We start from the raw sequence: 16,264 nt of genomic DNA, 5'->3' as shown, positions 1-16,264 counted from the left end.
TCAACAGCACACTGAGAAGTTATAACCCCAAGATGCTGTAAAACAAATTTAAGAAATGGTACTACACAATAGGATATTAAAGTCAACATTACATCCAAATTCTATCAGAAATCTCAGCCTTCGGAATGATAGCATCCCTGTAATTAAAGCACAGCATGTACTTTCCACCAACCATAAAGTTTAGGTTATGCTATTATTTGTCATTTCAAAAAGCTGTCATAAATACATGAGGGAGTTTGATTTTACAATGTAACATTTTCAGTTCTCATTTAATCTTAGAAATTGTTTTTCTACTCAAATCATATTACTAAGAGCTAATTTTTCCACATATAAATGGGCCATGAGTTATAGCTGTCTATGACACTTCATATAGTCCCATATCTTTCCCAAGTAATCTCCTGTGGTATAAATAAAGCAACAAACACCAATTACAATATCACTAGGGTGCATAAGGCCAGTGATGCAAACATATCATTGAAAGAGAGCATCCCATTATCTGATCTCAAGAACTGATTACTAGAGGATATTTTATCATCTAAAAAAGGCTCAACTATGAAATCCCACAATACCATAATGTAAGAAAAAATATGGTTTTTAATGAAGAAAGGAAAAAGGAAAAAAGTAAGAGAAAAGGAAGGGAGGAATAAAAAGGAAAGAAAGAGAGGAAGGGAAGAAAAAAAGGAGGGGAGTAGGAAGGAAGAGTTGGAGGAAGAGTATCCTGGTTGATATATTTTATTTATGAGTTAGGTTTCTTATTAATGTTAGAGTGTAGTTTCCCCTCATTACAAAGACAGATGGAAATGTAATGATGATCTATGAGTTGTAACAAGTAATCAGACATCTTGAAGTAAAAATTCACCCTAACTATGACTTTAAAATGTCCTGGACAGTTATTTGAAGTGCTTTACCTTCTGAAATACTATGTGGCAAACACTCAACCAACACTCTCTGTTAGGTCAACAAAGGGACAACACTGATTTTTAAAATGCAATAGTTTTTATGCACAGTTTTTTCACCTAAAGTTAATGCTATAAAGATCCTGGAAGAAAACTTAGGAGGATAACGTCATGATCAAGTGGGTAAGCGAAGGTTTCTTAGAGAAGCACAAAAAAACACTAACTATAAAAAAGAAATGAAAATTGGACCTCATCAAAATTGACAACATTTATTCAAAAGCATCATTTAAAAAATGAAAAGACAAACTACAACCTGGGAGAACATTTTTGCAATACTGAACTTCTATCTGATAAAGCATTTGTATGAAGAACATATACAAAACTCGTATCTCAACAACAAAACAAAGAACCCAGCTCAAGAAATTGTGTAAAAAAAGTTCAGAAAAGATGATGAACAAATAGCCAGTAAGAACATCAGAGACACTTAATATCATTAGTCACCAGTGATATACAAATACAAATCACAATAAGACGATACTTCATTACTTCGTACCCATTAAGATACTAAAATTAAAAAGATTAACAAATCAAGAGATTGTGAGGGTGTGGAGCAACTGTAATCCTTATGTATCGCTGGTGAAAATGCAAAAGCATTTTTTTCCCAACGCAGAAAAAGCATTTTTGTGTTTGGGAAAATAATTTGGAAGTTTCTCATAAAGTTAAACATACACATCCTATGACTCAAATTGCTCTCCTAGGAATTAACCAAAGATAAATGAAAACATATCCACAAAAAGATTCATCAAAAAATGCTGGAAGCAGCTCTATTTGTAATAGCCAAAAACTAGAAACAACTCATATGTCCATCAAAAAGAAAACTGATAAACACATTTTGGTACATTCAGGCAACTGACTATTCGGCAATAAAAAGGAACTTACTACAGATGCATACAACAGAGCACTTGCAAATCATTTTGCTGAGTTAATAAATCTAGACAAACTTTACATACATAGATACTAATTCCATTTACATAAAATTCTAGAGAAGGACAATCTATAATGCTAGGTATCAGAGAAATGGTTGCTTGGGGTAGGAGTTGAGAAAGACTGACTGCAAAAGGGAAAGAAGCAACTTTGCGGGGGGTTATAAAAATGTTCAATTCCTGGCCAAAATGGTGAAACCCCATCTCTACTAAAAATACAAAAATTAGCTGGGTGTGGTGGCGCACACTTGCAGTCCTACCTACTTGGGAGGCTGAGGCAGGAGAATCGCCTGAACCCGGGAAGCAGAGGTTGCAGTGAGCCAAGATCGCGCCACTGCACTCCAGCCTGACGACAGAGCGAGACTCAGTAAAAAAAAAAAAAAAAAAGTTCAATTTCTTGGTGTTTCATTGAACTATATATTTAAAACCTGTGGAAAATTTTATTTTATATAAATTACACATCCATAAAGTTCATTTTTTAATAAAAAATAAAAGAGCTGTACTTTCCATTTGATCAGCAGTTCTGGGGTTTAATTCTCCACCCCAAACCCTATATATAAGCAAATGTTATTCTTCTAAGAGTGCCATCTGGCAGTCAGAAAAGTTATTTTAAAGTTGCAAACTGATTCTTGGACAGCTTTTCCACTTTAGACAATGATAACCTAGGCAGTTGAGCCCAATCCTTGTAGTGCAAACCACTGAAAAAACAGGTTGAAATGTAGAAACAAAAACACAAAAAGAAAAAACAACCAAACAAAGAAAACCCCTAAACATCCATTTAAAGGCACTGGAGAGCTAGTAAAATAGTGAAGTATTGACAGACTAAAGCTAGGTTAAGAAAAGAAGCCATGTCAAGGATTTATGGGCTACTTTTACCCTTGAATGCACATGGTCATTGTGAAAGCAGAAGCCAATAGGTTAAAAAATACAGAGAGAGTTCAGGGCCTGCAAGCAGAAGAGGCTCTGATAAAATACCCCAGGCTTTTAATAAACCCCAAACATACCACACTGTGGGAGAAAAAGTAACCTCGAAATGAAAAGAAGTAAGCCTACCTTCTAAACATGTCCATCATGGATTGAACCAAATTAGGGATTGGCAAACTAAGTCTGCAGACCAAACTGGCTCACTGCCTGTCATGTCAAAGTTGAATTTCAGTGTCCTTAGATAATTGATCAATAGATCTACAGAAATTATCCAGTCTAAGTTATAGACAGAAAAAAAAAAAAAGAACAGTAGAGAACAGAATGTTGGTCAGCAGAAACAGGAGGTGTGAGGGGTTGAGGAATGGAGATAAGTTGACCAAATGGTACAAAGTCTCAGTTAGATGGGAGGAGTAAGTTTCCAAGATCTATTGCACAGCAAAGTGACCATGGTTAATAATAATGTATTTCTATTTCAAAATTGCTACAAAAAGCTCCAGATTTTAAATGATCTCACTACCAAAAATAAGTTATGTGAAGTGATGGATATGTTAGTTAGCTTGATATAATCATTCCACAATATATACATATCTCAAAACATCACATTGTACTCATACCCATAAATATATACAATTATTATTTGTTAATTAAAAGTAAAAATTTAAATAATAAAAAAAGACATGTGACTCAGTCTGTAAGAGGCAGGGATAAATGCCCCAGGAGAATTCAGTGACTATTTTGATCAGAATTTGTGGATAGTCTGCAGAAGTGTTGATAGAGAGGCAAACTCCCAATCTGTTAAATTGGATAAAGATGGGGTAGAACTACCAACCCTCTCCCCCTTAGGTATTAAATGGAATATTCCTAAGAAGGCTGCTAAGTGGCTGAGAAAGACATTCAATTTCAGTTATATGATGATGCTAAAGCTTTACTTACGCCTCTGAAATGGTTTCAGAGGGCAGGTCAAAAGTAAATTAGGGAACATGGACATTGAGTAACGCAGATTTGGAGAATGGGGAGTTGCTGAAGAAGCCTGGAACTCTGCATTTGCTTTTATTTTTACTGACTTTTCTCCTTCTCCCCTTCTATCCAAAGGAAAGAAAAGTCACACTCAGAAGATATGGCCAAAGACAGCTGCAGCTTGCTCCTTAACAACTGCTCCAGAGCTGGTTTCTCCTAAAGTGATTATACTACATATTTCTGGTCTCTATCTTTGCTCTGTTTTTTGTAAAGGGACAAGCAGACTTTTTGCAACCTTCTCAAATATAGAGAAAAAACAGAAAAAATGGAAGCAGACTGCCTCTTAGTCTCTTCCAAGAAATAGGAATAGTAGCTTTATCAGTCCACAGGTTAATGAATGAAAATAAAAGTTGTAATTAAGTATAAACCATCAATAGAAACAAGGCAAAGACATAAAAGATGTATTACAATAGGAATGAATAGAGTTGACAGAGTTATATTTAACATTTCATTTGCTTGCAAGTGATCTGTGACCATACAGAAAAATCTACAGACCTGTGTTCAAAACTAATGGTTAAATTTCCCTGATCTTGAAGCTACAACAGATTGACTTAGACTCTTGACTTGTTAATATTTGGATTCTATTCTTTATGTTAATTCCTGAGTATTAATATATCATGATTATGGTAAAAGAAAAATATCCACTTTTCCTATTTATCAATTCTCTTATTTTAGAGATATTCTGGAGATATAAATTATGCACTTTGGTAATCACTGTAAGATATGGGCTACATATAAAGATTTTGGTGGCCTTATAAACCCAAGAAATCACAGTGTACCTTCTAATTGCCTAAGCAAATAATACTTATTTTTATTAATTGATTCGTGAGTGACACTGAGAAAAGAAGAAATGAATGAGATGGATTAACTGCCCTTCTGGGGAGTTGGCTGACGCTACTGAATCTAGTTCTAATAACTTGTGGATGTGAGGTAGCTGACTGTCCCTGTCTTAGTTTGGGTTCTCTCAGAAGCAGACCCTGAGACAAGGATTCAAATGCAAGTAGTAGTTAATTTGAGAAGCACAAGGAACAGAAGGAAAAAGAGATGTAATACAGGAAACTGGGGGCAACCAATAAGGTAAGCTATTACCTGTTGAGTGAAAAAATGAGGCACAAGGAGGAAATGTAAGTGTGTTCAGTGAAGGGTAGGAGTTGGGCAAGAATACCTGTGTAAAAGAAACACAGTTTCTTTTCTAACCTATGATTAGTGGTTGTCACAGTCCCACCAACATTAGCTCTGTTCTCTCTAACATCTCTGAAGAGTTTATTTTTCTACTTCGCTGCCAACAAACTTTCTCTCAGTCTGCCATGCAGCAGTATCTCTGGCATAGCCCACAGAAGCCACCACTCCTATGGGACTCAGTATTAACTACGCTGGTAGAGAAGGGGTGTAAGTCTAGGAATATGAACCTGGAATTTTAAGATAGAACTGTCAGTATATAAGGATATATTCCATTAGACTCATGTAAAATGGTAGTTATGCTCCATACATTGCATATGTTATGGATACATTTAAGCATTGCTAGCACCGCTTCTCTAGGAAAGTTCATCTCCAAACAGATGAGTTAAAGATAAACTTAGATTACACTCTGTTCAAAATGTCATTTCAAGTGTCACATGAGTAATGTAAGTGATGATAAAGGATTTCAGAGGAAAAGGAAGCCATATTGTGCTAGAAAAGTCAGAAGTCGTCTCAAAAAACAGGTAGTATTTGAGATAAGTCTTGAACATGGATATGACTGACATGCTAAAAGGAGAAAATAACTTTGGCAAAAGCATAGAAAGAAGTAGAAATCTTCTAGATAGAGTGAATACACAAGAAGAGTGAAGGCAAAGACTTCTTAAAGGGGAGCAATGTTCAGTGAAAAACTAGAAATGTACTTTCTAACCAGGCCATGGAGAGCTTAAACAAGGAATCAAGTATTCACTTAATCTTATAGACCAGAAGTCTCCAAATACTCTTTATTGTGTAACCCTTTAATTTTTTTAAAAAATGTGAGCATTTGTTCTACTATACAAATATAGAATGTATATTATCCAGCATCCAAACAAACAATTAAAATACTATGGTCATTGGACAAGTTCTAGAAGCATAATTCTCCCTGCTCCTTTCCACAGGAAAGTATTATAGCTATAAACCCTGGACATAATTCAAGAGGCAAACAAGGAACTCTGAAAGATGGTATGAGAAGGGTGAATTGGTTTGGGACTCCTGGAATGGGAGAACAGAATAGTGGCAGGATGTCTTCCATCCTACCGCCACAACAGAAGGCAGTTTGACTCCCAACATAGCCATAGAAGGCGGCTCAGTTAGGCCTGTTCCTCCCCTGGATTATATAAGAGTCCTCAAAATGACCAAATGAGCCCAGTACCACCTGTAAGGGGATTGACTGGAGATCCAACTAACAATAAACAGCTAAGGGAAGACTCCCTTTCCCAGCTGGCCTAAGACTGCTTTGCCCCACCAAGAAATACTGGGATGGCCCACAAGTAACAGGAAGATAGATCCCAGACAAATGAGTGACCAAGCCTAAGAGGCCTCTTTGTTTCTGTGGGCCTGTTATCTCACTTCCCAACTGAGAAATAACAAGGCAGCTCAGTTGCATTGGCAAGAGAAGCACTGCCACAAAAAAAACACCTATCCTGGGAAGTCTCTTTGTCTCCATGCACTGAGACTCCTATCTCCCTTGCCAGAGACGACAGGGCAGCATGCCTAACGGGAGAAAGAATCCCACCACAATAAGGCCCCAGCCCAGGAAGTACTCTGTTCCCCAGAGGCAGGAGAAGTCTACCAAACAATCCCATAGGCCTAAGATGCCCTTCCTCAGTGAAACACCTGGCAGCCCAGACTTGGGGAATTCCCTCTACTCCTAGAGGCAGCATTAAAATGAACAAGTTAGAAGGAAGCCCAGTGGCACCAGATAAACCAACAAAACAAAATAACACCAAAAAAGCTCTAAAAATTGCACTGTCATTGAAACCATTTAAAGCAGGCCAGGCCCTACCTGCTAAACCTAAACAAGGTAACTACCTGCAAAAATGAAAGATTTAAACGGGACCCAAGATGTCCTAACATAATAGATTATATGTCTAGGGTACAATTAAAAATCATCCATCATATCAAGAGCCAAGAAAATCACAATCTGAATGAGAAAAGACAGTCAACCAACAGTGGATGGATCAGATGTTGGAATTATCTGATGAGGATTTTAAAGCTGCCAGAAAAATGCACAACAATCACTTACAAATTCCCTCGAAAAATATGAAAACACATAGATTATCTCAGCCATAGAAACAGAAGTTATTAAAAAAAGAACCAAATAAAAAGTATATAACTAAAAATTACAAAGCAAATTTTAAAAACTCACTGAATGGGCTCAATAGTAAAGTGAAGATAAGAGAGGCTAATCATTGAACTTGAGGACAGATCAATAGATTACCCAATTTGAACAACAAAGAGAAAATAGATTGGGTGAAAAAAAATGAACAGAACCTTAGGAACCTGTAAGGCAAGCAATCCCACATTTGTATAATCTGAGATAAAAGGAGAGGAGAAAGAGTAGGGCTGAAAGAGTACTTAAAGAAATAATGACTGAAATTTCTCAAATTTGGCGAAAGACACAAATCTACAAACAAGAAGCTGACAGGACCTGAAATAGGATAAACACAAATAAATTCAAGCCAAGATTCATCATAATCAAACTTCCAACAAGGAAAGACAAGGAGTCTTGAAAGCAGCCAGAGAGAAATGACTTTACCTACAGGGTATACCAATTCACAGAAAGCAGACTTCTCTTCTGAAACCACACAGTTCGGACAAAAGTAGCACAGTAACCTTCCAGTGTTGAAAGAAAATAACTGTCAACTGTAAATAGTAAATGTGGTAAAACCATCTTTCAAGAATGAATGGAAAATAAGGCTGGGCACAGTGGCTCACCCTAGCACTTTGGGAGGCCGAGGCAGGAGGATTGCTTCAGGCCAAGAGATCTAAACCAGCTTGGGAAACAAAGTGGGACTCTGTCTCTAACTAAAAAAAAAAAAAAAAAGAACAATGAATAGAAAATAAAGACATTTTCAGATAAAGAAAGCCTTGGGAGATATACCTAATGCTAGATGACGAGTTAGTGGGTGCAGCACACCAGCATGGCACATGTATACATATGTAACTAACCTGCACATTGTGCACATGTACCCTAAAACTTAAAGTATAATAATAATTAAAAAAAAGGTAACAAGAAGAAAAAAAAAGAAAGCCTAAAAGGACATAGGTAAAACCAAAACTAAACAGAGTTCTACCTTAACTTTCACAATAACTCTGTGAGGAAAGTTTAACAAAGTAGGTCTGTTTCATTCAGTTTCTGCTTATCTCTATACTCTTGACCACCTTTGGTGAAAATGAGAACTAAACCACCAGAATGTTCAAAAGTTACTGAGTAATGTTAGTCCATAATGACTGAAGTGGCAGGTCAAGAAGAACTAGGTTGTTAACATGCTTAAAGTAAACATAAATATCCATTCTATGCACATGGTGCCTGGTTTGGGGTCCTCACCATGGCTGGTCATGTTAACAGGTATGTGATCAGCCCCTGGTAAGAAATTTGGACTCCAAAACTCAAATGGGATTTCCTGAGTAATGGTATCACACATGGCCTTGCAGTTTGTAGACAGAAAGACTTAGCCATACAATTCCTGCTATAAATAGGGCAAGAAAGCCTCTTTTGACCTAGCTTTTGCTGTTCCTACATGAGTCAGTCTTTTGCGACAATAAATCCTAGCCTTGAATTTAACTTAATGTTAACTTCTGTGAGCCTTTCTAGTGGATCACTGAACTTGGGGGTGTTAGTAACACCATCAAGCCAGGACTCTGAGTTTCTGAGAGACAGGTTACTCTGACAGCAAATGGCAGAAACAATGTTTGAACCCATATATGTCTGACTCTGAAGCTTATGTCCTTTCTAACAAATTATACTGTTACCCAAAATAGAGTAATTTATTTAAAGCAATGCATATGACTCTTTCAAGTTCAGAGATAATGATGCAATCAATTTTAATTAATTGAAACACAATGGGTTATAAATTCTATTTTAAGTTTCAAGTTCTATTCCTAACAGATTTTTTAACTTATGATTTACATACTTTGTTTGAAATTATTTCTATGCAAATCAATTATAGATTGCTCTTCATCTACTGCATTCATTAGATTATAATCTAATTTAAAGCTTTGCATTTTGCACATTCACAGTTTTTGTGTCAAAAAATGAAATCACAAAAAACTTTACAGTTGTAATCAAGTATGTCTTAATATAACTGGCAGAGTTATGAGTCAATTTTGTATAATCTTTATGTAATCTGTAACCTAAAAAAATAATGACTCAACTTCGGTCTCTATACCACTTATTTCCACTAGATAAATGACAAATATTCCATTTTCCCACAATAACTCTGTTCCAAATTTTCTATAAAATATAAAATCACTTAAAAATAAGGTTTCAACAAAATTGTCATTAATATAGTACTTTTAATGAAAACACTATGTAAATCCCACATCTTTATACAAGTAGATACAGTAATAAGCAAAAGCTATAAAAATAACTGAAAATAAAATCTAATTAGTTTTAAAATATTAAAACCTAAATCTTAGAATTTTGCCTCACAAATGTAGTCATTTTAAATAAAGTGAACAACTATCAAATAAGCAACGTCTCCTTTGTTCACCTGCTGAAGACAACCAGCAGTCTGCCCAGGCTGCAGGGGACTAACTGTGCTTCTTGGTGGACTGCTACAGGGTACAGATGGTCATTATTTATTACGTCAATCAACCGCTGCCAAATCTCTTTGGATGGTTGTGCCATTTCTTCCTAAAGTTATCCCTTTAAAGGGCTTTATGGGGCACAGGGACATATTTGAAATTCGATCTCAAGTAGGTAAGTCAGAGTGATTAGAAGTGTGACTTAAATTAACACTTCCCTTTGATTCACAGTTCTCCAAGAAGAATGCCCACCAAAAGAAAATACTGCTAATAGTAAAGAACAACCTGATTCTATTCCTATATATCTCCCCAACATTCAAAACTGAAATAGAAGTTCTTGCTTCCATGTGACTGAAGTTATATTTTTAATTCAACATTTTCATTTTTAAATCATTGTTTTTGATAAATAATTCTACCTTAAATACAGGCCAATTCACTAATACAGTAATACAATCTATTCCTCAGCAAGAGCCAATGTATCGCAGGTTCAACATGAGGACTTAATTACAAAAAATACTGGAAATACAAGCTTTGTCCAGCCCCTGGTCAAAGGGATAGTGGTAATCATCCAGTGTAATAGTTTGAAAGAAAGAAAGAAAAAAGGCAAAATTTAAATCAGAATTAAAAAAAAAATATTATCTCACTACAAAGATTTAATACCTATAGCAGATGAATTTCTAAACATATTGACAACATGGTATTTTGGAGCTAATGCACAAAGACCAACATATAATCCTTAGAATAATTAGCCAGGTGTGGTGGCTCACGCCTGTAATCCCAGCACTTTGGGAGGCCGAGGTGGGCAGTTCACAAGGTCAGGAATTTGAGACCAGCCTGGCCAACATAGTAAAACCCCGTTTCTACTAAAAATACAAAAAAATTAGCCACGCATGGTGGCGGGCGCCTGTAATCCCAGCTACTCGGGAGGCTGAGACAGGAGAATTCCTTGAACCCGGGAGGCAGAAGTTGCAGTGAGCCAAGATTGGGCCACTGTACTCCAGCCCAGGCAACAACAACAACAAAAAAGAAAGAATAATTAACAAAATGTCACAATACATAAGATGATTCTCAGAGATTTTTCTACTACTCATACTGAGAAATATTTGCTATCTCTATTTTTCTTTTATATACAATTTTTCAGTCAGCCTGCTTCATTATCTCCCTAGCTGGCTCAGCACATTTATTCCACTCAAAGTCTCAGCCATAGAACCTTTTTATAATCCAAGAATTATTCAGAATTTGATCAGCTTTGTCATTAAAGTTATCAGGGTTGCTTTAGAGGAAAAACAAAAACTTATTGAAAAGTATGCAAAGTAGTTGCCCATCTGGAATCTATCTGAGAAGCTTTTAGTAACCGAGTATTTGTTTAAATGTTCTATAAATTCATTCTAAATAATCCAAAAGTACTTTCTTCCCAAATGGTTCTTATTTAGGAAACACACACATTATTACCTTAGAAAATATTTCATTATATTTGCAAGCTACATAAAATAGTTCTTGTATGTGTATAATTTATTTTATCCTATCATTCTAGAAAGGATTTTAATTGGTTCTTATTTTTAATGTATGTCTATGCAATTTCCCTACTTATAAAATAAACTTGTTTATTATAGGATAGTATTAACTGAACAAAAGGCTGTATAATTTTCTGTACACATATGAATATTTTCTAACTCATTTTCATTCATCTCGACTTTAGAATGTCTCATTTTTCTTGACTAAAAAACTCTCAGAGCCAACAGTTATGCCCTCCAAAGGAAGCAATGCAGGTGATAATAAGTGAAAAAATGCTGATACAGACCCTTTTCAGGTTCTGGCAACTGAGTGGCTAAAAATAGCCAGCTAGAAAAATATGTATGTTCAAAAAGGCCTTTGACAAAATTCAACAACCATTCATGCTAAAAACTCTCAATAAATTAGGTATTGATGGGATGTATTTCAAAATAATAAGAGCTATCTATGACAAACCCACAGCCAATATCATACTGAATGGGCAAAAACTGGAAGCATTCCCTTTGAAAATGGGCACAAGACAGGGATGCCCTCTCTCACCACTCCTATTCAACATAGTGTTGGAAGTTCTGGCCAGGGCAATTAGGCAGGAGAAGGAAATAAAGGGTATTCAATTAGGAAAAGAGGAAGTCAAATTGTCCCTGTTTGCAGATGACATGACTGTATATCTAGAAAACCCCACTGTCTCAGCCCAAAATCTCCTTAAGCTGATAGGCAACTTCAGCAAAGTCTCAGGATACAAAATCAATGTGCAAAAATCACAAGCATTCTTATACACCAATAACAGACAAACAGAGAGCCAAATCATGAGTGAACTCCCATTCACAATTGCTCCAAAGAGAATAAAATACCTAGGAATCCAACTTACAAGGGATGTGAAGGACCTCTTCAAGGAGAACTACAAACCACTGCTCAAGGAAATAAAAGAGGATACAAACAAATGGAAGAACATTCCATGTTCATGGGTAGGAAGAATCAATATCATGAAAATGGCCATACTGCCCAAGGTAATTTATAGATTCAATGCCATCCCCATCAAGATACCAATGACTTTCTTCACAGAATTGGAAAAAACTACTTTAAAGTTCATATGGAACCAAAAAAGAGCCCACATTGCCAAGTCAATCCTAAGCCAAAAGAACAAAGCTGGAGGCATCACGCTACCTGACTTCAAACTATACTACAAAGCTACAGTAACCAAAACAGCATGGTACTGGTACCAAAACAGAGATATAGATCAATGGAACAGAACAGAGCCCTCAGAAATAATGCCGCATATCTACAACTATCTGATCTTTGACAAACCTGAGAAAAACAAGCAATGGGGAAAGGATTCCCTATTTAATAAATGGTGCTGGGAAAACTGGCTAGTCATATGTAGAAAGCTGAAACTGGATCCCTTCCTTACACCTTATACAAAAATCAATTCAAGATGGATTAAAGACTTAAACATGATGTGAAAGGCACAGGGGCTCATCAAAATGAAAGCAAAATACAGTTTCTGCTCTCAGGAGTTTCTTATCCAGTGATAATAGGAAAAAGAAAGGGGGATTAGATGATACCTTTATCTTCAAAGAGCAAAAAAGATGAGACTCCTGGCTTTTTCCTTTCATTCTTTGGTATCTACCCACCGTCCTCCGTACCTCACACACTCTGGCCATTATGAAGAAGGGGTCCCTATCAGATGGGCTTGGCACTGTCCCCAGTGGCTACCAGAAAAAAGGAGACCTGCCTGTGAGTTGAAGTGAATCAGGATCTTGCTCCCAAGGACCTCTCTCCACTGCTTTCTTTCGTTTTCTTTCCATTCCACTCTGCATAGGGTGGTAGTCTTATGAAGAAGAGATATGCAAGGAGTGACCCTTGTCCAGGCTTCAAGGAATACACAGTGGTGTCATTTTGTTGGGCTGCTGGAACCTGACACTGGGAAGAGGCATCTGAGGAGTATTATGTACTATTCCACTGAGTTTATCAGAATCCTCTTCAATAGCATCAAAGGCTAAGGAAACTACAATGATCTACAGCACTGCAGAAATAGTCTTCTGTTCTATGTATTTGTTAAGAGACTAGGCTATGGAGCGAAACTGCTTGAGCTTGAAATATGGCTGTTCTGCACTAGCTGTGTAACTTTCAGCAACATGGCCTCTTTCAGTCTCAGCTTCCTTATCTGCAAAATAAAGATAAAAAGAGAAGCTACTATATAGGGTGGTTCTAAATATTAAATGAGATTTTAATAAAGTACTCAGTCAGTGCCTAACATATAATAAGTGCTTAATAAACATTAACCATTCTTCCTCTTACTCAAGAACCCTCAAATCTTTGGGGGAAAGGGGAGTCCATCATCTCTCATACTGTTCTACTCCTAGCACCTTGTCTTTCCTTTTAAGCAAACCACAGCTGCTCATTCATTCATTCAATCAACAAGTATTTACTGAATATCTATCAAGTGACAGGCACTGTGCTAGGCATTGGCTAGATAGGGTGAGTGAAACAATGTCCCTCTTCATGAAGAGAAGAAAAAGTGAAAATGTTTGCAAATTAAAAAAAAAAAAAGTTACAAAAAAACCCCAAAACACAAACAATACTGAGATAGAGAATAAAAATGGACATAAGGGAACCATTTAGATAGATTGGCATTTAAGTTGAGACTGAAAGCAGGCAAAGGTAGGAAAGAATACTGCCGACAAAAGGCACAACTGGAACTAAGGCTCTGAGACATAAGAAGCATGTGGTATGTTCACAAAACAAAAGGAGAGTCCACATTGTTCCCCTGAGTTCAACTTGGACGTATCCAAGTGCCTACTTGAAATCTCCACTTGATTGTCTAATAGTACCTCAGACTAACCATGTTCACAATAGAACTCTCAATTCCTATCTCCCTAAAAAACTGTGTTTCTCTCATAGCATTCTCTATTTCAGTAAATGTAACTACTATTCATCCAGGTTCTCAAACCAAAAATCTTAATCATTCTTGATTATTTTCCCTGCCTCATTCTCCACATACAATGCATCAGGGAAAATGTTAGGTCTACTTGCAAAACATCACTCAACACATACACTTTCTGTCTATCTCTACTCCTACCAGTTAAGACCAAGCAAACATCATTTCCTTCCACAGGTCACTATAATAGTCTTTTAACCTGATTTCATGCTTCCATCCTCCCTTTACATACATTTTACACATAAGAAAAAAGATGTGGTTTCTTTAAAAAGATGTAATTAAGAACCTGCTATTCTCTCATTAAATCCCTCCAGTAATGCCCCATTGCTCTTAGATTAAAAACCAAGCTATTATCTATAGCATAATAGGGCATAATCTAGTCCCTGCAGATCTCTATCCTTATGTTATTTCATTCCTTCCTCTGAGGTCCTCTTTTGATTCTTTATGCAGATGAAGCATCTGGTTATTGTTGATTTTGATCCTCTATACATTTGTATGACATAGTTACTCTAGCTGGAATACCCTCTAGTTAAAACTTATTTGTTTTCCTCTACAAGTTCATGTTCCAGGTCTTGACTTGAATCGTGTCTCCTCAGATAAACTTTATCTGACCATCCTATCTAAAGTGACCTTCACAAGGCAATATTTCTATATATTATGTCATTAGCCTTTGTGGGGCCCAATGTCACATGTCTAAATATGTAAAACTTACATATCATGTCAACAAATCATTAAATGTGACATCTTCTTTTCCATTACTTTGACAAATATACCTCCCTAATAACCTGGAAAGTCAAATATTCACTTCAAGACTTCTGCACTAGAGCATGGCAGTATAGGAGAAGTCTCCCCAGGTCCTGCACTGCAAGCCTACTTGTCTCTCTTCCCATTCCTGGTTCCTTTATGCTCCTCATGTAGCCTAGTATGTGGTATCTCTAGACTCTCCTTCCTGTATATTCCAAGCTGCATCCATGTGTTCCTCAAATATATTGGCCACCCTTCCTGTGGTCCACCCTTGAGACAATGGACTTCCCTTGAGACAATGGACTTCAGTCATTAGCTTGGGCAGGGCATGGAAGTGGGCTCAGGGTTGCTGGAACAGGAAATATGAAGATCTACAGACTCTGAGGTAGAAAGCATGGACTGTATATGGGCACATATTCTAGGTACTTTAAACTCCTCAACTGTAGGGAGGGTGTAACTGGTAGACTGCCAAAATGGAGCCAGAGAAGTAGCCCTCCTTTTGGATCTAAGGACATTATTACTTTGCTTGTTTCCTTTTTAGCATGATGAACCTATAATTATCTTACAAATTACTTGTTTACCTTTCTCTATCTTCTCCCTCTAAAGGGTAAGCTGCATACCTACAGGGGCTTTATCTGTCTTGCAATGCTTAACATACGGTAGGTATTTTTTGGATTTTACTTCTTGTAGTAATGCAACATGAAAAAACAACAACTTTTAGGAACAAAATGCACACATTTCACAATGTCATGTTTCATAAATATCTATCAAATCTAAGAAAGCTTGTTTTTTTGCTTTTCAATTAATCTTATTCATAGAAGACATACAGTTTAGTAGAAAATTAATTACTTTATAGTAATGAGATGGGATATATGTTGTTTATCCTAAAGCTTTAGTAATGTTATAAAGTACTAAGATAAGCACTAAGAATCCTTCATTATAAACTAAAAGCTAGTAGCTAAGAAAAAATTGGTGAAGAAAGCTTACTTTTAGGAAAAACACTTTTATTCTAATAGATTCTAGTATTCAGAATATCCCTCTAGCAAATGTTGTTAGAATACTAAAAATGAAAAAAGCAATTCCCACTTGTGAGTCTACAATCCATTAAATGACTTGATAATTATGTTAAGTATACCCTTATATTAGGCATATGCATTTTTAAAAATAATGTACATAGAAGTTTGTTGATTTCAACACTAAAAGAAGCATCCAGAAAGACTTCACACAGGGAAGTCAACATTATATTCCCTGTTCTCACTCTTATTAAAGTCAAATAAATCTTAACAGACCTACAGTTAGTAAGCACACCTGCTAAAATCTAAATTCATTAATTAAAATGGTAGTAGGATAACATTGAGTACAGCAAATATACGTATTATATATATTCACCTTTTTGGATCTGATCATGAGGTGGGTGTGCAGTATTTTGGCATTTCTGATAAAAGATGTATCAAGTAGCTACACTAAAATTATTCTACTTAATATGAAGCAAAACACTTAAA

At 36.2% G+C, this 16,264-nt stretch overlaps 1 protein-coding gene across 9 annotated transcripts in view; it reads right to left on the bottom strand.

The window, feature by feature from the left end:
* Positions 1-16,264, bottom strand: part of FER (FER tyrosine kinase) — a 451,402-nt gene that overhangs the window by 159,635 nt on the left and 275,503 nt on the right. The window lies entirely within an intron of this gene.

Source organism: Pan paniscus, chromosome 4 (assembly GCF_029289425.2).
Source record: "Pan paniscus chromosome 4, NHGRI_mPanPan1-v2.0_pri, whole genome shotgun sequence".
Lineage (NCBI taxonomy): Eukaryota > Metazoa > Chordata > Mammalia > Primates > Hominidae > Pan > Pan paniscus.
Note: the sequence above shows the minus strand (reverse complement) of the source record. Positions and strands in the feature narration are given on the sequence as shown.